The 24,401-nt window shown below is 43.6% G+C and overlaps 1 protein-coding gene across 2 annotated transcripts in view; it reads left to right on the top strand.

Moving 5' to 3' along the window:
* Positions 1-24,401, top strand: part of RNF19A (ring finger protein 19A, RBR E3 ubiquitin protein ligase) — a 144,951-nt gene that overhangs the window by 3,004 nt on the left and 117,546 nt on the right. The window contains exon 2 of one of the 2 annotated variants that reach the window (XM_068237730.1): positions 9,902-9,942. The exons of the other annotated variant lie outside the window; for it this stretch is intronic. The gene's annotated coding sequence lies outside the window, so the exon portion shown is untranslated. The remainder of the gene's footprint in view (positions 1-9,901; positions 9,943-24,401) is intronic. 2 annotated transcript variants of the gene reach the window in all.

The raw sequence follows: 24,401 nt of genomic DNA, 5'->3' as shown, positions 1-24,401 counted from the left end.
TTGATTGGCAGATTTTGTGGCAGTGGGTTGAGATGTGATGCTACAAGTTTGATGCTAGTCCATATCTTGCATGACACAGATTTGTCTCTGAGTTGAGAGCTGCTGCCAGTAGGCGTTTAGACAAGTAAACAAAACTTTGTTCCTAGGAATTGGGTCAGGGAATTAAGACCTAAAGACCCGTGGGAGTTCTGGTGTTAAAGCATCATTGAGTTCAGATCTAACTCTAGTGCCCAGCAGAAATGTTGTTGAACAGATGTGACATAAGTCTTCATACCCAGTGTTTGTAAGTGATTGAGGCCTGGCACCATGCCCAGTATTTCAATTTTCACTTAGCACAGTGCCAAGAAGATGTGGCATTGAGGAGAGGATCTGGAATGGCTATGATGGAGAAATTAGACTTCGTACTCAGTAAATTTCACCTCGTATCCAAAGCTGTTTCAAGATTGACAGCTGGGTTGACTTTTGGTGCACAGGGGAAATGGCATTGAGCTGCGATCTGGATTAGAAATCGTGATAGTAGTCTCTACTACTATCACCCTGTCTCAGACAGGGTGGCCAGCAGTTGTGGCAAAGGCATAACATCCGGTGCTCACAATTCTGTTACACGTCTGTGCATCTTTGTTGCTGCAGTATAGTTGTGGGTTCCCACAGGTGTGACACTAAAGGTGGCCACTAATGATCCAATCTGTTTCATCCAATCTTACCATTTCTATGTAATATAAGGTAACTGCCTAAATTATCCATTCAGTTCATTCACACAATTTACCCTTCTACTACATAGATTTGGTAAAATTGGATGAAAAAGATTGGATCATTAGTGTTCACCTTAAGCCAAAATATCAGCAGTAAATTTTAACGTGTTTGTTTCTTGTCTCCTTGAATTGGTCCAACTTTGCTCTAGCTGTGTGGTGATTTACTGCCAAATATCACCACCCACCCCCACGATAGTGGTGAGGTGTGTCATGCAGCAGATTTCGACATGCATGTGTAAACAGACCACAAGTCAATTGGATTTTTCAACCACGTGGTTCTGAAGATTTTTTTTAAATTTATTTATTTTTTAATTTTTATTTCATCTGTGTTCAATTACATTGCTAGTTGGAAAATTTAAATTGTGTGCTCTAGTTGGGTGTTTCGGTGATGGGATGAGTTGGGGTTTTAACTGATCTGAAGTAAATTCAGTAGGCCTTGGTGCTTTGTTATGGTAGTAGTAGGCTGCAGTGGTAGAGGCTAGCCAGAGAAACTTGTTAGACCATATGCCGTTATGGTTTGTGTCCTTGCAAAAGCATCTGTTGGTCTGTTTACTATTCACTGTAGTTGTCAGAAGTGGACAACTGGCTCACAGTATGGTCGCAAAGTTTGTTTATCTAAATGTTAATGAAAATCTTAGCGTGACAGTTTTGATGGAGTGAGTAGGTAATGTATCACCAATTACACAGCATTTTAACAATTTACTGTCCGTCGCACTTTAACTCCTAATGTCTACAGTACAGTTATGCTTACACTTTGTTGTTTTATACTTTAAAACAGTAATTTCTTTTAACTTGTATAATACCTACTAAGTTTTGTCACACCCACCCCTCCTTGGCTGATACTCAGAAGGGTGCAGATGAACCCTAATCCGTACCTAGGAAAAATGTTTCATGTACATATTAAGTACCTTGGGCTTGGGTGCCTGATACTTGCTTTTCCTAAACTTTGCATGTGACTTCCTCAACTAGTCAGGTGCCATTGTAATAGAATGCTTTCCTGTTCACAATGGTACTGCTTGCATTCTTCCTGCTTCTGAACTATTGCAGGCAACATGGGCCAGTCACATGGGGGAAGGGATATGGCTAGCACTGTCAAAACCTTTTAAAGGACTAAACCTGTATTAAATTACTCGCCACCCACCATCAGAGGCTATTTCATTGTACATGCTCTGTTGAGTGTTTAACCACTTGCCGACCAGAGGAATTTTCACTGATCGGTGCTGCGTGGGCTCTACAGCCCGCAGCACCGATCAGCAGTGCAGCAGGGCGATCAGACTACCCCCCTTTTTTCCCCACTAGGGGGATGTCCTGCTGGGGGGTCTGATCGCCGCCGGCCATTAGTGGGTAGCGGGGGGGGCTCCTCAAAGCCCCCCTCCGCAGCGTTTTGTGCGCTCCCTCCCTCCCCTTACCTCCCTCTCCCTTGCTGGGCTGCGCAGGACGGATATCCGTCCTGCGCATTGTGGGATAGGCTTCAGCCTATCATATGCCGGCGATCCCCGGCCAATCAGAGGCCGGGGATCGCCGATCTGACTTACGGCGCTGCTGCGCAGCAGCGCCGTATGATGTAAACAGCGGGGATTTCTTCCCCGCCTGTTTACATTTTGCCGGCGAGCCGCTATCGGCGGCTCTCTGGCTGTTCACGGAGACACCCTCCGTGAACTGACATGGAAAGGCCGCTCGATCGAGCGGCCGTTTCCATGGTAACCCGCAGACGACCAGTTTACGCCAATCGGCGTTAGCTGGTCGTCAAGAGGTTAAAGCAGATCCGAGATGAAAAACTAACTATAAAAAGTAAGTTGTGTATATATATATATATATATATTTTATCTAAAGTTTAGATAGCGTACACAGCATATCTAGCTGCAAACAGCTTTAATAGGATATGATTATTTCTTCCTGTGGTACAATGACAGCAGCCATGTTGTTTGTAAACATTACACAGAGGCAAGGCAGGCTTATCTGCATCTTGAGCAAAAAAACCTAATTCCCCCCCCCCCCTCCTCCCCTCTGCCTCTGAAATCTCTGGCTAATAACACCTCCCCCTCCTACTGCCCAGACTGAGCTCCCATGAGCCCTTGCTACTGTCTGAAAGTGCCTTGGCTCTCTGAAAACCTGTGGGCGTGGTTTGTTTAGTTTATAGGGAATCAGAGTATTAAAACAAAAATAAAAAAGTATTTGGCTTGAGGAATGCCCTATAAACAAAACGAAAGGAACACAATTATGCAATGGACTCTATTCACAATAACTTGCGGTAACTTTTTTTTTTTTGGTCGCAAAATTACCTCCATTGATAATTACCGACTTTTTTTAGTATTCAGTAAAAAAATTCAGTGTGATAAATGTTCGATAAAAGTGCGGTAAAATGGTCGATAAACAGTCGGTAATGTTGCGGTGATTGGTCGGTAATATGTGCGGAAATAAAGCTTTTTTGATCTCTGTAAGGCAGCCCATATGCTTGCCACCCATTACACAGAAATGACCCAGGATAGCCTGTCACATTAACAGTGGACCTGAACTCTTGCACAAGACAGAGGGAAAACGTATAGAAATTCACCCTGTGTGTATTTAGAGATTTTAGCCTATCTAATTCCCCCTCATCTGTGACTAATCACAACTGTAACTTGAGCTCTCAGCTGTGCCATCCGGGTGCCTCAGCAGAGCAGCTAATTTGTAAACATAGGATGTTAACAATATGTCTGCTTCCAAAAAAGCAGGAAGTAGACATACTGGAGATTTATTGCAGGATTTATATCAGCTGTAACAAAGAAATGTTTTTCTTTAAAGGTTATTATGCTGTTGCTTATCTTTTAGAGCAGGGAGTAATTTCCTCCTTGGCATCTATAATATCATTTAAAAGACTGTACAAGGTCTGAAAGCACGCCTGGAGATTAGATACACTCGTCTATGCTGCCTTCTATGTAAAATTGACATAAATCAAGCAAACAAAGCTCAAAAGGCTCCATCCTAAAGCCCAATCTACACGATACGATTCTTTGTACGATTCGATTAAGATTCTATTTACGATTTGATTAAATCCAACATTTCTGATTCGATTCAATCCGATTTGCCATTGCAAAACAGTGACAAATCGAATTGAATCCTCATCAGACATGTCGGATTTAATTAGATCGTAATCGAATCGTACAAAGAAATCGTATCGTGTAGATTGGGAGGCCAACAGCAGAGAAGTGAAAATTATCATCTGCCCTCTATGGGTGATTCAAAAATCCTTCTCTACAATTATCTGCACATCTATTCAGTTAAGAATTTCAAAGTGGAAAATGTAGACACTTTTTACCGCACTTTTACCGAACATTTACCGCATGCGGGAAATTAAGGAGATATATCTTTGAGAATTACACAATGGCAAACTTTTGGTTGATATTTTGCACATACTATTTTACCGAATGCGGTAAGGCTTTGTGAATAGAGCCCAATGAGTAAAAGTTCATCTCGGATCCACTTTAAGCAATTTGTTGCACTGTCAGATTTATTTTCTTTTTTGATGTATTGCTGAACTCTACCGCTGTACCCGTACTTTCCAGTATTTTGAACTTTGTTATAAGTTGTGTATTTTACTTTTACTGAAAAATTCAATAAAAATGATTGAAAACAAAACCCTTTAAAGGGAACTTGAAGTGAGAGGTATATGGTGGCTGCCATATTTATTTTCTTATTTACAATACCAGTTGCCTGGCAGTCCAGCTTATCTCTTTGGCTGCAGTAGTGTCTGCATCACAAACCTGAAACAAGCATATCCAGTCTGACTTCAGTTAACTTTAAACATGAATTTTTGTGTTTTTATTGACTTGAATTTGAAAGTAAAGCACTGCTAGAATGTTTGGGTAAACGTGGCATTTCACAGGATTATGAGATCTTGCTGTTCTCTGGTGCTGCTTTCGTGAGTTTACAGACGATCGGTAGTTGATGTCACAAGTGGTTTTATTGCTGAAATTTTATTTCTTTTCCAAGAATATAAAAACGACCTTATTGTTTGTTTAATGAGAACTTGTACAATTCTTCGCTGTGTCTCCACCAGAGGTTTGCAGCATATGTTAGGAAACACTGCTATCAAGCTGTAGCATGTATTAAGCTGCCCATACACCTAACGATTTTGCCGCCGATATACAGCAGATTCGTCGTCGACAGCGGCGTTCGAATGCCCGACGACCGACGCTAGCGGCAATACATTACCTGCTCCGGCCGGCGCGACTCCCCCTCTGTCCCCGCAGCTTCTTCTCCGCGCTGGCTTCCGGGCTGGCTGCTGCTTCATTGAACTTCCTGTCCCGGCAGGAAGTTTAAACAGTACAGTGCCCTCTACTGTTTAAACTTCCCCCGGACAGGAAGTTCAGTGAAGACAAGCCAGCCGGACCGGAGACCAGCGCGGAGAAGAAGCTGCGGGGACAGAGGGGGACTCGCGCCGGCCGGAGCAGGTAATGTATGCGGGGGGAGGGCAGCACCACCACCACAGATTGTGATCGGTTTCATGCTGAAATCGATTCACAATCTGTTTGCAGTAAAGGCAGCCATACGATCCCTCTCTGATCAGATTCGATCAGAGAGAGATCTGTTTGTTGGTCGAATCTGATGGCAAATCGACCAGTGTATGGCTACCTTTTATTGTCCCAGGTGACTAATCAGATTTTAGCTGTTTTTGTGTTCACTGTGTTGCTGTGGCAACTGCATGCTTTTTCCTGTGCATTTGATATCGTTTTGATGACTTCTAAATGACCGTTTCCCTGAGTTACTTTTTGTTAAAGGAAATATTGGGCCCTATTCACACACAGCCTTCTTTTATAGGTACACGGGGTTGGCTATGGCCCCCTGTTGGTTATCAGCTACCAGTTTTTGAAAGTGTGATTTCAATTAGCTGATGTTTGCAAAACAAGTATTCATGAGTTATTCATTTTCCCCATGATAGTTGGTTAGCGATAGTTCCATGTCATGTAGGAAACAGGTTTCCAAGCTGTCTCTTACTGTAACTTACACATCAGCATTAAAATAGTATTTGGCCTTACTCTAGGGCTAGGCATACATGAGTCAGTAACAGCAAGTGATTAAACATGTCCAGAATGGAAATTGATTGGTTAGTAGTTCTCAATGTACCACTTTGCTGTACTCAGCAGAAATCTGCTTGAGAATTGAACGAGCCTTTACCTCCACTAATGCAGAACATCTCAATGCTGCACAGTTCTATGTGGCCATTGATTCCCCAGCCGCTCTCCCTCCTGCTCACTTGAGGGAATTTATGTGGCCATTGATACCCCAGCCGCTCTCCCTCCTGCTCACTTGAGGGAATTTATGTGGCCATTGATACCCCAGCCGCTCTCCCTCCTGCTCACTTGAGGGAATTTATGTGGCCATTGATACCCCAGCCGCTCTCCCTCCTGCTCACTTGAGGGAATTTATGTGGCCATTGATACCCCAGCCGCTCTCCCTCCTGCTCACTTGAGGGAATTTATGTGGCCATTGATACCCCAGCCGCTCTCCCTCCTGCTCACTTGAGGGAATTTATGTGGCCATTGATCCCTCTAGCAACTTTCCTTTCTGCCCACTTGATTGAATTGGGACCTGTTTCCACTACATATTGTCAAATGCAATGCTTTATCTTTATTCTTTCCTTCTCTCAACTTTTCTTACTTCTTACCCTTCTCCTATAATGTTTTAGGGACTATATGAGCTAAAGGTGACCTATCTTGTAACCAACGGTTTTCACATTAAGAATACCGTATATATTTGCGTATAAGCCGAGGTACCCACTTTTCCCTCAGAAACCAGGAAAAAATTATCGACTTGTGTAAAAGCCCCCTATCCAGTATAGTACCCTCCACAGTAGCCTGATGTACCCCCAGTGCAAGTCAGCCCCTCTCCCCATAGCCAGATGTGCCCCAAGGATGATACAGCTGTGTCTTCAGACGCCATAGATATGAGAGACAGTGATTGCCACACAGGAAGAATCCACAATCATTGCACCACTGACCCGTTGCTTGCACACTCCGAATCACAAGCCAGGGACCCAGGTAGTCTTGTGCAGTGCACTCTGCACACCATGTTGCATGGCATGGGGGGCACGGAGCCAGCTGGCAAGAGCAGGATCACTAGTGCATGATCCTTATGCTCCACTGACAGAAACAAAACCTGCTCCACCATCTGTTCTGCTCCACTGACCCGCATATAAGCCCAGGGGGTAACTTTTCAGCACTTTTTTTTTGTGCTGAAAAATTAGGCTTATGCGCGAGTATATACAATATATTAGTCCACTCAAGGGTCCTGGGGCAGTGTACGGCCGTGTGTGCAATCTGATTTCTATTTTCTTCTTAAGCTGAATACTCACCTGACGACGCAGGAAGATAGATCCCAGTGACATCATAGGATGAGGACCGTTCCCAGATCCATCCTCCTGCTCTCGGATACATGCGACAGCACACGATGGATACAAACGGGAAACCAATCTCAGTACTTTGCGCAGAGTTAACAATCCGCCACGCATCGTGAAACGTCGTTTGCAAAATCACATGCCTGTACCCATGTCACAAGATCGCAGAAACAATTGCTCATTGTTAAAAAAAAATTTGATGGTTATTGGAAAAATTGGAGTAGAAATCGTGTAGTGGGTATGGACCTTTTCGTTGTGCCATTTAAAGAGGAGCTGTTAGGTATAAGGTCTCAGAGAAAAAAAAACACATATATCAGTAGCTAAATATTGGCTGTACTTACATTACATATGCATTTCACTGTCCATGTTTGGATTTCACAGAAATTTTATATAGTATTTGCAGAGAATGATGCTCCTGACAGCTCATGGCAGGTTCCATGTTTGTCTGTCTCCTATGAAGCCAATTGTGTCGTCATGTCCTCCCTGCTTCCTGATGATTCCACTCACAAAAAAGATCCTAATGGACAACACTACTGTGCAGTGAATATTAATTAGCCATGTGGCTAGGAACAATAGCGGACTCATGCAGTATACGCTAATTGAACATGTGCCCTGTGATTTTTCAGTGCTGTGAGCTGGGCTGGTTACAAGCTGCTGTAACTTGAGCCTGTAACTTCTCACTAGCAGCCTTAGGGCGTGATTGGGAAATGAAGGGGATGACCCAAGGTGGGGAGAAGCAGCCCCAGAATGCTTTGCAGTATGTTATGCGGCCTGTCCTCCTACTTAAGAGCTTGGGAATAACAGCCTTGCTGTTCAGCACACATCAAAAGTAAGAGAGATTTTTTTAACTTCAGTATTGCCTTTTTGGCTTCCTTCTAAACTGTTTAACACAGGAGAATAGAGGTTTAAATTAGCTTTTGCAGCCTGACAGTTACTCTTTAAGTCCTTATTTTTTTTTTCTCTGAGGCATATTCCTTTTCATGATTGTATGCTGAGCACATTTACTGTGCTTTATAAACTTTAAACTTTAAAGAGAACCTGAACTGAATATTTACATCCTGTGTAGTCTGCTCCTCAATCTTTCTTCTCTCCTGCATCCCGTTTGTCCACTGTGATCAAGGGAATTCTCCGTCCTCCATTTTAAAAATGGCCATTACCTTAACGGCTTCCTGGTCAGCACACTGTTAAACTGTAATATCACCCACTTGAGCCATAGGGAGACATGGACTTTACCTTGCACATTCAGTTGTAACTGACAGCTGCTGATATATAACTGACAGCAACTGGTATATTTCAGTTCTGACAAAATATTGTCAGATCTGGAAGAGAGCACTGTAAGAAGAAAATGGTGAGCTTCTGAGAGGAACTGACGTTGAGGTAAGTATGTAATATGCAATTGTAGATACGTTGTATTTATTTTAAATAATTTTACTCACTTCAGGTTCCCTTTAAATACAAAAAAATGCATGTAGTGGAAACTGGGCAGTCCTTCTTGATCACCTTTTTGGTCAGTAAATTGTCCAAAATCTATTAGAAATGTATCAATCCGGTATGTTTGGGGCAATAGATCGTTAGGTTTGATCGAAAAGTTTGTATCTGGCATAAAGCTTGGGCTGTGTATGAATAGGGAATATAATCATCCTGGTAGTTGAACGCTGCATTTTGACCTCTGATGAGCAGAAGCGGTTTCTGAAATTCCCATATATGCACTGTAAATATTTACAGAAACTGCACTGCACTCCAGGGCACATTCACCCTGACGACGCTGAGAAAACTCAGGAGCTTTAGCAGGAATTAGTTGGCACTGACTGGTGCTTTCAGCAGGTGCTAAATGGTACTTTGCAGGTGTTGCTGGGCATTGGCAGGTGGTGAAAGGTGCTGACTGGCACTGTTGATGTCATTAGGGCTGGCAGGCATTTTCCGTTGACTCTTATAGAGGTCACATCACTAGTCAGCACCACCAAAATGCCTGCAGCAGGAATTTTAGATAAAGTCAGCCAGCGCCAAGCTTGTAGTGTGAACTCACCTTATTGAGGGTAATGGAGCTAACAAGATCCTAGCAAGTTACAAAAGCTAAACAGTGCTAAAACATTGCAGTGTGATCTAGACTAAACAGGAGGAACTTGTCCTGCGAGGCCCAAATAATTAATATGACCATTGCTTGTCAGAGGGCAGCAATAAATATCTTCACCACTTTACAAAGTTTTTCTTTTCTTCCATTTCTGACACTGTACCTGATAGAGAATGCATTACCTTCCGTCACTTTGACAACGCAATGGAGGTGACTGAAATGCGGTGAAGTCTCATTGTGTGAACTTCAATAATCCAGTCAGGTTCAGAATGTAATAAGCTGAAAGGTGAATGGCATAACTCTTCACTGTATCCCGCGTTCTTCGCTACCCACCCTTTATTCCATTTTGGACAGTGTATTAAGGGGGTTGGTAGCTTTTTTGCATTTATATTGCTGCCCCATGTCTAGGAATATGTACCATTTCCTGTCCAGACAGGAAGTAGGGACATCTCTCCAATAATAAGTACAATATTTTATGTTTCGGGGAGGAGTTAGGATGTGACTCGTTGTGTCGCAGATAACTGGTGATCAAATCTGCCGGTAAAAATCAATGCGTGTATGACCAGCTTTATGGTGAGGTAAACTGTCCTTGATTTCAAAACAATTTTATTGAAAAAAACAGTAATAACCTTTAGATTGCCAAATAAGAGACCACTAGGCCTCACGTGTGTATATATAAAAAACTTTCTTTTCTTCTTACAGTCGCACTGAATCGAAAAAAAAAAAGTGTGTCCAAAAGACAAGTAAGAAAGCTGTCTTATTAACCCTCTCAGTAATTATCTAGCACATAATTGTTGGATTGATGTTTTATCAGTTGTATGAACAATAGCAAGCAACTTTTTTTTTTTTTGGTTGTTCAACTCGTTTCACAACACAAGTTGTTTAATAATTGTGCTGCATAAAAAACCATTGAGCGTGTGTATGGAGCTTTATACGCCTATCGCAATAGCTAAGCTAAACTATTTTCATGTTAAACAGCAATTTTCAGGGTAATCGTTTTTGTTTTTGTTTTTTTCCTTTAGAAAGCTCCAGTTACCTTTCTAATTAATTACACTTCTTACCAGTGGAAGCAGATGTTTGTTTTACGCTGGGTAGGTCAGCAGGAGATCTTGCATATACATCAGCTGGTAGCATAATGCAAAATGGCAAGTGCTTCAGTGCTACAGTCATAAACCATGCTATAGAGCAGGGGTCCCCAACCTATAGTATAGAGTATTGTCTTCATGCTACACATTGTCATTACATAGGGGTGTGTATCTGTACTGATGCAACAATTGTCTCATTTGAAATTTAAAGCACACCTGAACTGAGGGATATGGAGACTGACGTATTTATTACTTATTAAACAATGCAGATTTCCTGGCTGTTCTGCTGATCCTCTGTCTCCAACACTTTTTTTTTTTTTTTTTTTTTTTAGCCATAGGCACTGAACAAGCATGCATATCACGTTTCTGACTCACTTCTGACTAGATTAGCCACATTCTTGTTTCAAGTGTATGATCCAGATACTACTGCAGCTAAAGAGATTAGCAGAGCTGGCAGGCAACTGGTATTTGAAAGGAAATAAATATGGCAGCCTAGATATCCCTCTCAGTACAGGTCCTCTTTATTTATTGTATTTACAAAACGCCAACATGTTACGCGGCGCAATTTTAAGATGTAGCTGTGAGAAAAGATTTTTTTTCAAAATGTATACATTTCCAGCATTCCAATGTATTCCTGTGTTGGGTGACTGCACTGGAGTTGTACATACAGTCTTTTGTGGTAACTTCTGGTGTTACTGCCACATGCTATAGAGATGGGATTGATAAGGCTACATACTCACCTGCAGATTTTCTCCTGAGCTCTGTCCCCAAGGGATCAGATACCAATCCCTGCCAGGCCACTGAGCAGCTATTACGCTGTACATACGTGTTATTGGCCTCTGGCTGACAACATGCATGTTGCCATGTGGGGGGAAGGGGCGACAAGCGTTTGCGATGCAATGGTTTCCAGAGGTGGAGGAGTGGTGAGAACAGTGGTGTTGTGTAGTGCTCAAGCGTCAGGCATGGCTAAAGGTCTGATATGACAGATCTTTATCTATTGTCATGCAGCAGCTCTACTCGCCGCCAATATTGGAAAGATCTATCGTGTATTGGTCGTTACCATCGATTTTGTAGTTCTGTGGTTATTTATTGTATTTATAAAGCGCCAAGATATTACGCAGCGCTGGACATTAGTTAAGGTTACAGACAATATTTAGTGGTGACAAACAGCAATAAGGCAATACAGGAATACATATGAACCAGATCACGCAGCACAGTATGAGAACAAGGTAATGCTTAGTCAGTCCCTGGATGGGAGCATGGAGATTAGGCAAGTCAGATTCACTCAAAAGTTCACTCTGATCCATAGGATGGGTGTACGGTGATGGAGGTGCGCGAACAAGTAGGAGACATAAGGAGGTTGGACCCTCCCCGAAGGCTTACAATCTAGAGGGAGCGGCAGGGACACGAAAGGTAAGGGACCAGAGTTCAGCTGCGGGTTTAGAGCAATAGTGGGGGGTAGGCCAGAGTGGGTATAGGTATGGGCCCTAACTCGCGCTGGGGTATCATTAGAAAGGGCAATAGAGTAGTAAATAATTCTGGCTTGGAATTTGGGCAAATCAGAATCAACAGGGAGTGTACTTGACTGGCCCAATCCCAGCCTTGCCACCAGTTTCTGTTTGTTAGAGACAATTCTCTTGTATTTGGTAGCAAACTTGTAGCATGCTGAAATGAACATCCCCAGCTGGCACACTCTGGCATATTTTGAAAGCCGAGTATGCCCAGGTAGTGGAAGAGTAGATACAATTGCAGTCTCTTGCACCCATATACCTACATGATTCAATCAATGCTGAGGCTTGGATATGGTCATAGGGGAGAGGTGTATATACCTGGCATTGGTATCCTTGGATTCTCTGTGTCAGCCTTGTGTGTATGCTAGAGGGTTCCCGGCTAAAGTGCCAGATGGGGCCAGCTCGGCTGAGAATCTAGCATGTGAATGGTGACCCTGATGCATAGCCAAGACAGATTTGGGTGCAGGATCATCACAACTGAGGTTAACATATTATTCTCCTCCTAAAGAGAAACAGTGACCAAGAATTGAACTTCATCCCAATCAGTAGCTGATACCCCCTTTTACATGATAAATCTATTCCTTTTTACAAACTGATCATCAGGGGGCTCTGTATGGCTGATATTTTGGTGAAACCCCTCCCTCAAGAAACTGTGAGGACCAAGGTCCTGGCGGTTTCCTGTTTGTGAACCTCATTGCATTGTGGGAAATAGCTGTTTACAGCTGTTTCCAACTGCCAAAAAAGCAAGCAGCAGCTACTTCAACTGACATCACCTGCCTGCCTTGTGATGAAAGACATAAGTTCCTCTTTAAAGCTGCCGCATCATGCGCTGCGCCATTGTCTCTCTGTCTCCCTCTGCACCAACAGAACCTGTGGCTAGCCTATAGGCTAGTGACTGGTCTGTACAGAACTACAAACTGTAACTCAAGGAATCAAGTCCTGATAATTTCAGGCAACAGTACTTACAATTGTATGGATCTTAGTGGCACGCTTTGAACGTGGTTTTCATTTAATTTGCAGCTTTCACGTACGGTGTGCATTAACCAGTCAGATGGTGAAGTGTAAGTTTTACTTTCAAACACAATTACTTACCGAAATATATTGTTCCTAACATATATTGTATCTTCTACTATAGAATTAGAATCTGCTGAATTTGTTTTGCTTCCTTGCTGCCATATTGAATCTCACCCCCCCCCATGAGGAGTTGCAGAGCCTGGCCAGTGCGTATGGATTATGTACAGTGTATGTGTTTTGTATATACAGTGCTGTCATGAGGTGCGCATACCTCGGAAGAAGCTTGGCGTCAGCCACGCGAAACGGTTGTTAGGCCGTGCACCTCATTGGTGCCCACACCTGCTGCCTCCCACTGTCACCCAGGTACAGCCACTGGACACCAATTGTCATTATACATGATAATATTTTTGATGTTTATCAAGCTTGTCACCTATATACCATGCTATTTGCACTTTGCTACTACGTGTCATTTTGGCTATGATTAAACTATAGTGCCAGACTTTTTCTGCTCTTTTGATTTTTTGCACAGACTTTGCCTGTGTCTTGAGCACACAGTTTTCCTGGGTGTACACCTTTTACCAGCATTCCCCAACATCACCCGAGTGCCTGCCAGCTCTCCCTTATAAAGAGCTCATCAGGACTGCCAGGCAACTGGTATTGTTTAACAGGAAACATCCATAACCCTCTCAGTTAAGGTTACCTTTACCTCCTTGGCGGTAGGAGGTTTTCTCCGGCCCTACTGGGCCGATTTGTTTAATTTTTTTTTTTGCTGGACGCAGCTAGCACTTTGCTAGCTGCGTCAGCACACCGATCGCCGCCGCCCCGCGCTCGATCGCCGTGCGCTGCTTGGCCAATCAGTGCCAGGCAACGCTGAGGGGTGGTTCGGCACTCTCAATGACGTCCCGACGTTGGTGACGTCATCCCGCCCCGTCGCCATGGCGACGGGGGAAGCCCTCCAGGAAATCCCATTCTTTGAACGGCATGATATAAGAATTAAAAAAAAAACTGCTGCGCTCCCTCCTGGCGGAATTTTTTATACCGCCAGGGGGATTAAAGGACTCTGAGCACCATAACAGTAAAATATATAAATGAACATCATGCTAAGGGACAATTGTGAATGGTGTGGGCTGTTGAGGAGGAGTGGGGTGACAAGGGATGTTCTTCACCCCTCATGTATATGCAGGCCTCCATATTGTTTCTCGGCCGTAGTATCCAAGGTTATATAGTGGGGGCATCGCAGTGCATGCTGGGAGATGTAGTCCATCAACACACGAGCGACAAGAGAGCAGCCTCCAAAGGTAATTCAATGCTTGCAGGGAGGTTCATATTAGATATGTTTCTGTTATTGTGCTTAGCTTACTATTAGCCTTTCATAGAGGTCCAAGATGGTCCTCACAGTCTAGGCATCCAGTGGGAAGGATATGTTAAATCCTGTATACAAAAAAAGTTATCCAAAAAAGTCACTGGAATCCTCAATCTAGGTTTCTTTTCAATATTTGCAATGTTTCTTGCTCTGGTAAATTTACCCAACTGTTCTCTATGTAGCAGTGACTCTTAACTCTTCTATGCTCCCTTCTTCTTGACATTACATTTTTGGTTTTAAAGTGGACCTGAACTATTGCACAGGACTTAATAAATACATTGAGGAATGCACCCTGTAGTATTTAGAGGGTTTAGCCCGTTTAATTCCACCTCATTTGTGTCTACTCACAAGTTGCAATCTGATCTCTCCCCTGTGTCAATTCTTTATTTTTATCTGGTAAACAAGTAATAAGGATGCTAACCAGGCAATCAAAAAGTTAAAATCACTATTACTTTTCTTGTTGCTAAATGATCATTCCCCAGTTTACCTGACTCTTATTTGGTACACAGAAAGGAAGTTGCAGGGCATGCTGGGTTGTCCTTTTTTTGCTTTTCTATTTCCCCTCAGACTTAACTAATGCAGCCTGATTGGCTGAGTTTTCCCTTACCACACCTCTGTTCCTCTCTGGCCAATATTTCTCATACTGAGACAATGCACTTTCTATATTGAAGGGCGGGCAAACCAGGCAGAGGAGAGTATGGCAGGAAATTACATCAGAATTGGCTTCAAAATAGCCACACTTAAAATGGGGAATGCTAATAAGCATTTTCCTTTGATTTAGTAATTTTTCTACAGTAAAAAAAAAACAAAAAACGTGGACAGTGCAATACATATGTTATATAAGTAGAGCAAGTATTTATCTACTTATATATGTGGGTTTTTTTCTGAGCTAGTATGGCTGACAGCTCCTCTTTAACCATATTTCTTCTTCCATGAATCAGGTAGTAGAAACCGTGCAGATTTAGTTTAAGATTTGTATCAAGAGTAATTTTTACTACTATCAAGAGTAACAAAAATGTTTTTATTTAAAGCTTATTATGCTGTTGTATATCTTTTAGAGCAGAGAGGAAGTTCTGAGTTCACATCCGCTTTAAAGAGAACCCGAGGTGGGTTTGAAGAATATTATCTGCATACAGAGGATGGATCTGCCTATACAGCCCAGCCTCTGTTGCTATCCCAAACCCCCCTAAGGTCCCCCTGCACTCTGCAATCCCTCATAAATCACAGCCACGCTGCTGACAAACAGCTTGTCAGAGCTGGCTGTGTTTATCTCTATAGTGTCAGTCTGCTGCTCTCCCCGCCTCCTGCAGAACTCCAGTCCCCGCCTGCATCCCTTCCCTCCCTGCTGATTGGAGGGAAGGGACGGGGGCAGGGACCGGAGCTATGCAGGAGGCGGGGGAGCAGCTGAGACTGACACTACAGATGTAAACACAGCCTCACAGCACGGCTGTGATTTATGAGGTATTGCAGAGTGCAGGGGGACCTTAGTGGGGTTTGGGATAGCAACAGAGGCTGGGCTGTATAGGCAGATCCAGCCTCTGTATGCAGATAACATTCTTTAAACACACCTCGGGTTCTCTTTAAGCCCAGTTAATTTATTTTTTTAGTTCGAGTTTTGAAAAGAGTTTAGAGACCTTTATGGGTTTTAATTGATGACTGTGGTCCTGTTAAGGAGATTTAACCTCAATTCCTGTTTCTGGAACCCTCATGAAGCTTTGTGGCTTTAAAAGGAAAAAAAGGCGAAGAAAAGGAAAAAGTGAGAGAAAGAAATAAAGTTTGAATGCTTCCTTAGCCCTTTAGCCCTCTCTGTCACACTTGGAGAGATTATCCCCACTTCCTCTCTGGACAGGAAGTGGTGGAATATTCTCATATATGGACACATGGGGCAGCAAAATTAGCAGGGGGTTGTCTTGTCATCTCTTACCACGCTATAAAGTAAAATGAAATAAAATTGGACATTGGCTTTAATTTAGAAATTATAAGGGTACAAGTAGTGTATGTTTCTACCATAAAAATGTAAGTAGCATTGTTTTGGTATAAGCTGTGAGCAAGCGCTGTATTGCAGCCTCACGCTATCCTCTGTTCTCAGGATCAGCTAAGCAATGCATTGATTGTATTCTCTCATATTGGGAGACTTTAGATTGACTGGCCGATGTCCTGAAAGGTATCCTATGTAGTTAGCTGGTAAAGGGAAGCCTTCCAGCACAGCTTGTACAGGTGAGAAGCAGGGAATTTTCATTCTCATACGCCTTTAACATTTTCTTCAGCTTTGACCATGACTACAAAGAATGCCAGAAATGTTTCTGATCTTCTTAGGAAGTAACAAGTAGCTGGATTTTCCAGGCCTAAGGGGCGCAGTACGGTGCAGACTCTCCGTTGAGTGCAGGGAACAGAGCTCACTGTCCCACTTGCTCCATTTGCTGGAGGTGATTTCTCTAATTTATTGCACAAAGGAGCTACTGTAAATGGAAGCTCAGAGTGCCTGCGGGTGAATGTGCACCGACAGCCGCGGTGTGATTTCTCCTTTTGTTGGAGTCTTGTCAGTGGCCAGAATTCACGTTCCTGTAAAGAGAAGTACAGCAGAAATTTTCCTTCATAATTTTTTTTTATTTTTTTTATTTTATAAACTTTAAATAGTCCAATAAAAGCTGTTGCCGTGCTTAAACTAGCTAGAGCACAGGTGTCCAAATGCGGCCCTCCTTGCTAATTGATGTGGCCCCCAAGAGCTTTAAATGTACATCATTGTAAGCAGCAAAAGAACAGCAGCACACTTTCTTCCCATCCAGAGAACTATGACAGTGTTTCTAGTTGAAATATTGTCAGTTTGAGCCATTTTGCAGCAACAACCCACAGGACAAGTCCCATTTCCTCCCGAAATTTGCATGGGGCCCCCTCCTGACATCCACCCCCCCCCCCCTTTCCCCGTAGCTGGTAGAAAGCACACACGCACACACACGCACGCACACGCACACGCACACACACACACGCACACCGCACACACCCGCACACACACACCGCACACACACACCGCACACACACACCGCACACACACACCGCACACACACACACACACACACACACACACACACACACACACACACACACACACACACACACACACACACACACACACACACACACACACACACACACACACACACACACACACACACACACACACACACACACACACACACACACACACACCGCACACACATTCTACCCACATAGCAGAGTAGTGGAGCATTGTCATATTTAGGTAACTGCTCCAATGATGTTTTCTCTTCTGTTCTTCCTGGCAGTCGCACGCGCTGTGCTTCTATCCCTCCTTCTCCCGATCACGTGACTTGCCTCAGGAGCCAGAAGTATGCAGCATAGAGCATCTAGCTGTCAAAAAGATCATAGGAGTCCTGAAACAGCAGCGGAGCAGATACATAATAAACTGCTCAACTGAGCTAGAGTGTGGTGTGATCCCTGTTTGAAAATGTGCACCTAAATGTTCCCACTGTTTCTGAAATATTTCCTTTTGTCTCATGGTAAATCATCACTCGGCCTCTTGTTGGGCAGTTGTCTCCCTTTTGCCACCCATCAGCACCATTCAGGTGCAATATAAATAGAGCTGAATGGCAGCGGTTGTAAAAACGTGTGTCTATCGGTGGCGTTCCCCGGCGGCAGAGAACCACAACGTGTTGCGTCTGAGCACAGCTGTGGCCGACTCTATGCCTGTCCACCGCCAGTACCAAGTGCTCACAAACGCCCGGCTGGTGCAGAAGAGCAACTGACAGGCAGGGAATTCAATGCCTATCAGTGGCCCATCTGAAAGAGGGGCTTAAAGGGGTTCTGTTGTGGAGGATTCTTGAGTGACAGGATATCTGCAGGTGGCTGTTAGATGCCCCAGTTAAAGAGAAAATCCAACCTAGAATTGAACTTTATCCCAATCAGTAGCTGATACCCCCTTTTACATGAGAAATATAATGCTTTTCACAAACAGACCATCAGGGGGCGCTGTATGACTGATTTTGTGCTGAAACCCCTCCCACAAAAAGCTCTGAGTACCGCGGTACTCTGGGCAAACTGCTACAATGTAACAATGTTCACAGACAGGAATTAGCTGTTTACAGCTGTCTCTAACAGCCAAAACAACTAGGAGCAGCTACATAACCTGCCCACAGTAAAAATGTCACCATGTAATAAATGTCAGAATGTAAATCGGGGAGAGGAAAGATATTTTACAATGAGCAAACACTGACTAAATCATTTATACATAATTATGGTAAAAAATGAAGCACTTTTTTTTACTACATTATTTTCATTGGAGTTCCTCTTTTAAGTGACACTTTTTTTTTATTTTTGTTTTTATATACCGCTACAGAACCCCCTGAGAGTTCAGTTCAGGTTTATTGTTTATGTAGATACGAGAGCAAGTGGCTGGGCACATCCAGAGCAAAACGCCAATTTTATTTCAAAAACTTTTAAAACAGACTTGCATACAGTACAATGGACAGTCCGCAATGGAGAGAGATGGTACAGCACGCTAGGTTTATTATGTAATTAGTCCATTAAAAAATTAACCAGAACTTTAACATGCTTGTGCAGATTTACTAGCAAACACAGAACTCAGGGTTACAAATCGTGAAACAGTTTCACTGAATGTAGTAATCGCAATCGCACAGGCGTAGTATGGCCACACTCATGTTTGAATAGGTGATTGGCCCCGATCAGATCACTGACAAGCCCTTGTCTGTAATTTTTGGAGTGTCTGCGTACAGCGACGGGGAACTGGAGGACACCGTGGGAAGCCTCTATAGAATCCAGAGGCTTCCCTCTTAGGTAAGTATGTGATTTTGTACCCGAGCTTTGGCTCACGTACACTTTAATAGCTGACAATGTTTGCAATAAGATTTGTGAACCTTACACTGGTTTTGAGGGCTGCTGCAAACACTCAGCTAGTTGCCTTAAAAATTGACTGTGTGAACTCTGCGTTACTATCAGAAAGACTTGCAGTCTGATTAGCTAGTATTGGCTAGACTGGCTCTCACCCTTCCTGACAGAGACCTATGGGTAAAGGCGTGTCCCAGACTGCCAAGCTCCACAGAACTGGAAAACTGGGCCTGATTAGGCTGATTTGAAGAGTATAGCCCAGAGGTAATCATGTGACTATTGCGGAAGGAAGGAAATTACGTTGTTACAGCTTTTTTTTGTTAGTGAATAACTACATTGGGAAATGTAGGGACTAGGGGATGCTGGATACTACAGATGTATTTTAATATGTAAACCCTGTAATGAGTTAAAGATAACCGTTTTCTGTAAGGGCATCAATTGCAGATATCAAAAGTAAAAGAAGAGACGGCACACCACTGGCTGCAATCAAAGTGCTGTGTATTAGCGAGCAAGTCACACTACATGTTACGGAGGAACACCCTCTTTCATCAGGTGTCAAGGCGTTGACACCTGATGATAGAGGGTGTTCCTCCGTAACATGTAGTGTGACTTGCTCGCTAATACACAGCACTTTGATTGCAGCCAGTGGTGTGCCGTCTCTTCTTTTACTTTTGATATCTGCAATTGATGCCCTTACAGAAAACGGTTATCTTTAACTCATTACAGGGTTTACATATTAAAATACATCTTCTTTTACTTTTGATGTGATACCAGCTGTTTGAGCAATCCAGCTGAGACAAGGCACCGGCAGATTGTGTCAGGTAACTTGTTACCTGATTAGCTGCTTACCAAGCACCTTGGTGAAATTCCACATCAATTGCAGATACCCTCTTTCCCTGAAAATAAGACCTACCCTGAAAAGAAGCCCTAGCTGGAATTTTGAGCATGCTTGAAATATAAGCCCTACCCTGAAAATAAGCCCTAGCGGAAGTTAAAGAGGAGGAAGAGGCAGCCAGTAAGTGGGGACACAGCAGTGCAGTGCCAATCTGGCACTGATCCCGGCATCCCAGCACACAGCAAGGTTTTCAGCTGTATGCAGAGAAGACAGGGCAGGTGCCTGATCAGTACAGCAGCATACTTTCAAATCCATGAACATCACAGTACAAAGGAACAGGAAATGTTCTGCTGAGAGACACTTTCTTATATAAATATAAGATATCCCCTCAAAATAAGCCCTAGCACATCTTTTAGAGCAAAAATTAATATAAGACACGGTCTTATTTTCGGTAGCAGTGTGTAGGAGATTGTTGGCTCACACTGTAAACAAGATTTTTACCCAGAAATGCAGAGTTGATCGGACATAACGCTTTGTTTGCATTTTATTGCTGTAATTATGATTTTATTGTTGTCCATATTCTGTAACGCAAATTCCACAAGTGCTAGTAGCTTTCAATAAAAAGTGGATAATTTTATTGACTAGAGATGATCCATTTAAGCCGTCCTGATTTCTCCAGGAGGCGGTAAAATGGGGAGCTGAAGTGACACATGATGATGTTGTAGATGAAAAAATCACAGATTAGTGACAATAAAGAAACCGTTCTTTTGCATAGCCACATTTGTGGTTCTTTGATTCGCTGGCCACAGTCCTGTTGTCAGAATCTGCTTCCTGTTTTACTAACACAGGTGAAAGGAATGGAATGGAGCTCTGTAGATTTGACTGTTGACTTTTTGTAGGCGTCTTTACCAGGGCTTTGGAGTTGTACAAAAATCATCCAACTCAGACGCCTCAGTTTTTGAAACCACCGACTCCAACTCCAGATACCCAAAATGGCTCCTACTCCTTTGTCTAATACTTACCAACAGAACTAAGGATTTGGTACAAAAATCATCTGACTCAGACTCCTACCTCCTCAGTTTATAAAACCACTGACTCCAACTCCAGATACCCAAAATTGCCCCGGCTCCACAGCCCTGGTCTTTACAGTTTCCTTACAGGCCTTGGGTATCCCTTTAAGATGGCAATGACAGGATGAGTTCCTTGCACCAATCAGGAACCAATGTCCTTACAAAACTTGTACAGCACACAATGAAAAGTCTGTAGCTGTAAATGGACTGAAGGAGCTTTGCAGCTCTCTGCTCATAAATTACACTGTGGCTTAACCCCTTCTGTGCTCCCTGGAAAGTGAAGCAAAGTTAAAATTTCAGGTTTTTTTTTTTTAAGGTGTCCACAAATTGTAATGACGGTTTTTCCCCCATAAAGGTTAACATACTGTGGCTAATATCTTAGAGCAGAGAGGAAGTTCTGAGTTTAGTTTTATGAAAGGAAGGGGACTGAACACAGTGCATCGCAGCTTGCAATACAGGTCTACACTGTACAGTTGTTAGGGCTTTTTCCTGTATATCGCTTATACAATCTCCTGTCTGTGTGCAGTCCTAGGAACCAGGGCTGTGTATAACTTTCCTGTCTAACGGTCTCTGTAATGAGCTCTTCTCATGGTGAATAGTTCACTGTAGGCAGTTATTACAGAGTTTTCTGATGTGACTGGAATTCCTCTTTAGCGTGTAAACTGTAATGGATTGAAATGAGTCCCGTTAAGGGTTACGCCAGGCCTCTGTGAAAAGTTCCCACTGGGAATTTAGAATCTCTGCTTCCCAGCATAATGAGCGTAAGCTACACCTAAGCACGGCCATGTAATTGCACTCGCAATGTTGCTACGTGGGAATTAAACTTTAAAGAGCAGCAGGGGCTGACGAGGCACAAAATCAACATTTCAGCCCTAGTAACAGTACTGCTGTTTAGCTGCTTTTGTTCAGCTTTCTCTGTGAGATGGGAATGTGGGAGAGGAGAAATGTGTTCCCAAACCACGCTTCATTTTGTGTGGAAAATGACAAAGCAAAGATGTCAGACAGACACCATTAGCCATAAGTCCCACAGCCTAATTCCAGGGCAGAGTTGGCTATAGGCAGAATGTGGTAACCCATCGCAATTACCCAGAAAGCCTTGCTTGAAGCGAAACACCAGACAAACCATTTTCCCTGAGGCATGGATAGCGTAAGGGGAAAAATTGAGTCTTTTGTTGCTTATTGATTTCAATTATTGCGGTTTCCCAAAAGGTGGTGGTGGGAGTCTGGGTCTCCCTCTCTACCGCTCTGTGACTCCAGATACTGAGACAAAGAAGTTAAAGGCTCACAGACACTTTCAACAAAGTGTACGACAGACCCCATGACAAACCGTTTACACGACATGCATTTTCCCACATTCCGACTAACTGAATGACCAACTCATTTACATACTGCGTGACATGCCACATTCAAAACTAGTGCGTTGTCCAAACGAGGTTGTAAACAGGCAGTTAAATGCACGATATCAGCCCAATAGTCATGTGAGTTGATCCATCGGATGAATCGGGCAAACCTGTTAAGTCGCTCATCTAGTCGTTTGCAGCGTACACATGCCTGACAGAATGAGGCGACAATTGAACGGATTTGTTGGATGCGTGTGTGAGCCTTAAAGTGAACCTTAGCTGAGCCATAGAAAACAAGTTTAACTTGCCTGGGGCTTCCCAGATGTCCTGTGCCCTTGCAGTCCCTCACCGATCATCTGGTCCCCCGCCGTGGCTCAGTGCACCTGCGTGGCCTGGCCGCATGCGTCCTCGTTTGCACTCCCGTCCCTGTGGCGCCCTGCGCATGTGCAGGACAGCCATAGGAACGGCAGCATATCAAGGATGCGCACAGCCAGGGTCGCGCTGGCGCACTTTTCGCTGAAAAAAAAACTGAGCCACAGCAGGGGACCGGATGATCGGCAAGTGACGGCGCTGGCACAGGACATCTGCAGGGGGCTGGGGGAAGTCCCAGCCAGGTAAATTAAACTTTATTTTTATTTATTTTTTTATGATTCAGGGTTCACTTTAAGGCAACTTCAAAAGTGTTGGGCTGTCACTAGAGCAGTACTTCATAAGTCTCCTGCTGGTGCCTCTGTAAAAAAAAAAAAAATGACTTCCTCTCCTACCAGGGCTGTCGTTACAAAAATAAACAAGCTCATTAGTTTATGAAACCACACACTCCAGATACCTAAAATGACTCAACTCCGACTCCACTGCCCTTGTAGGGCTTTGGAGTGGTACAAAAATCATCCACCGCTGACTCCTCAGTTTATGGAACCTTCGACTCCAGGTACCCAATAATTGCCCCGATTTCTCAACGCTACAGCCCTGTCTTCTACTAGGGAGGTTTCCTGTCCATATCTCCTTGGAATGGCAAAGCGGTAAAAGAGAATGGAAAGCAACCCAATAAGACAGTAGAAAACATAGTAATATGAGTTCTGATTGGTGGTTGGCTTGCAGTTAGTCATAATGCATTAAAAAGATCCCCATGGGTAAAAGTGCATTTCCAGGTAATAATGGAGAGCCTTTAGAGGGGGAAAACCTGCATACTTACCTGTTCCATGGGAGTCCCTAGGCTGTCAGGTTCTCTGATGCATTAATCTGAAGCCGCTGCAGCACTGTGATGAGCACTATGGCAGTTCTATTTCTGACTGCTGCTGCACTGCATTACAGGGTATGGCACCAGGGATAGCAATTGCAGCATCACTTTATAACTGGTCACAGTATGATGCAGCTATCAGAACACCATATCCAAGAATCGCGGGACTTCTCAGCCTGGAGAGTGCTGCGGAGGAGATGCGTACCTTCCTGTCCCCAACAGGTAACTCCACCTTCTTCGGTCAGCACTCTCATCTCTGAGCACTGAAGGATCCTTCAGTCATGGAGTGCTACTTGTATGTACCTTGCTGCCACCTGCAGGTTCCCATGCCTCCCACTATGCAGGCTTTAGTTTCAGGAAGATTAACTGCAGCACCTTTGAAACAACAGTAAATTCTACCTAAAAGGATTACTGTATACTGTTGAATCTTAGAGGGAACCTTAAATGTAAAAAAAAAAAGAAAAAAGTTTTACTTACCTGGGGCATCTACCAGCCCCCTGCAGCCATCCTGTGCCCTCGCAGTCACTCATGGCTCCTCTGGTCTCCTGCTGCCAGCTAGTTTCGTTTTTGCCGACTGGGAGTCGGCCGACCGTCATGCATACGTTTTTACGCATCCCTGCTGGTGCAGGAAGCTATTGCAGACATCAACAAGTACATTTTCACACGTTACGGGTGTAATGCGTAAAATTTTATGCGTTACGGGTGTAATGCGTAAAATTGTACGCATTACACCCCGTAATGCGTAAAAATGTACTTGTTGTCTGCAATAGCCTCCTGCACCAGCAGGGATGCGTTAAAAAAAAATGTACGCATGGCGGCCGTCCAACTTCCAGTCGGCAAATACGAAACTAGCTGGCAGCGGGGGA

The sequence above is a fragment of the Hyperolius riggenbachi genome, chromosome 5 (assembly GCF_040937935.1).
Source record: "Hyperolius riggenbachi isolate aHypRig1 chromosome 5, aHypRig1.pri, whole genome shotgun sequence".
Classification (NCBI taxonomy): Eukaryota; Metazoa; Chordata; class Amphibia; order Anura; family Hyperoliidae; genus Hyperolius; species Hyperolius riggenbachi.
This window is presented reverse-complemented; position numbering and strand designations above follow the sequence as displayed.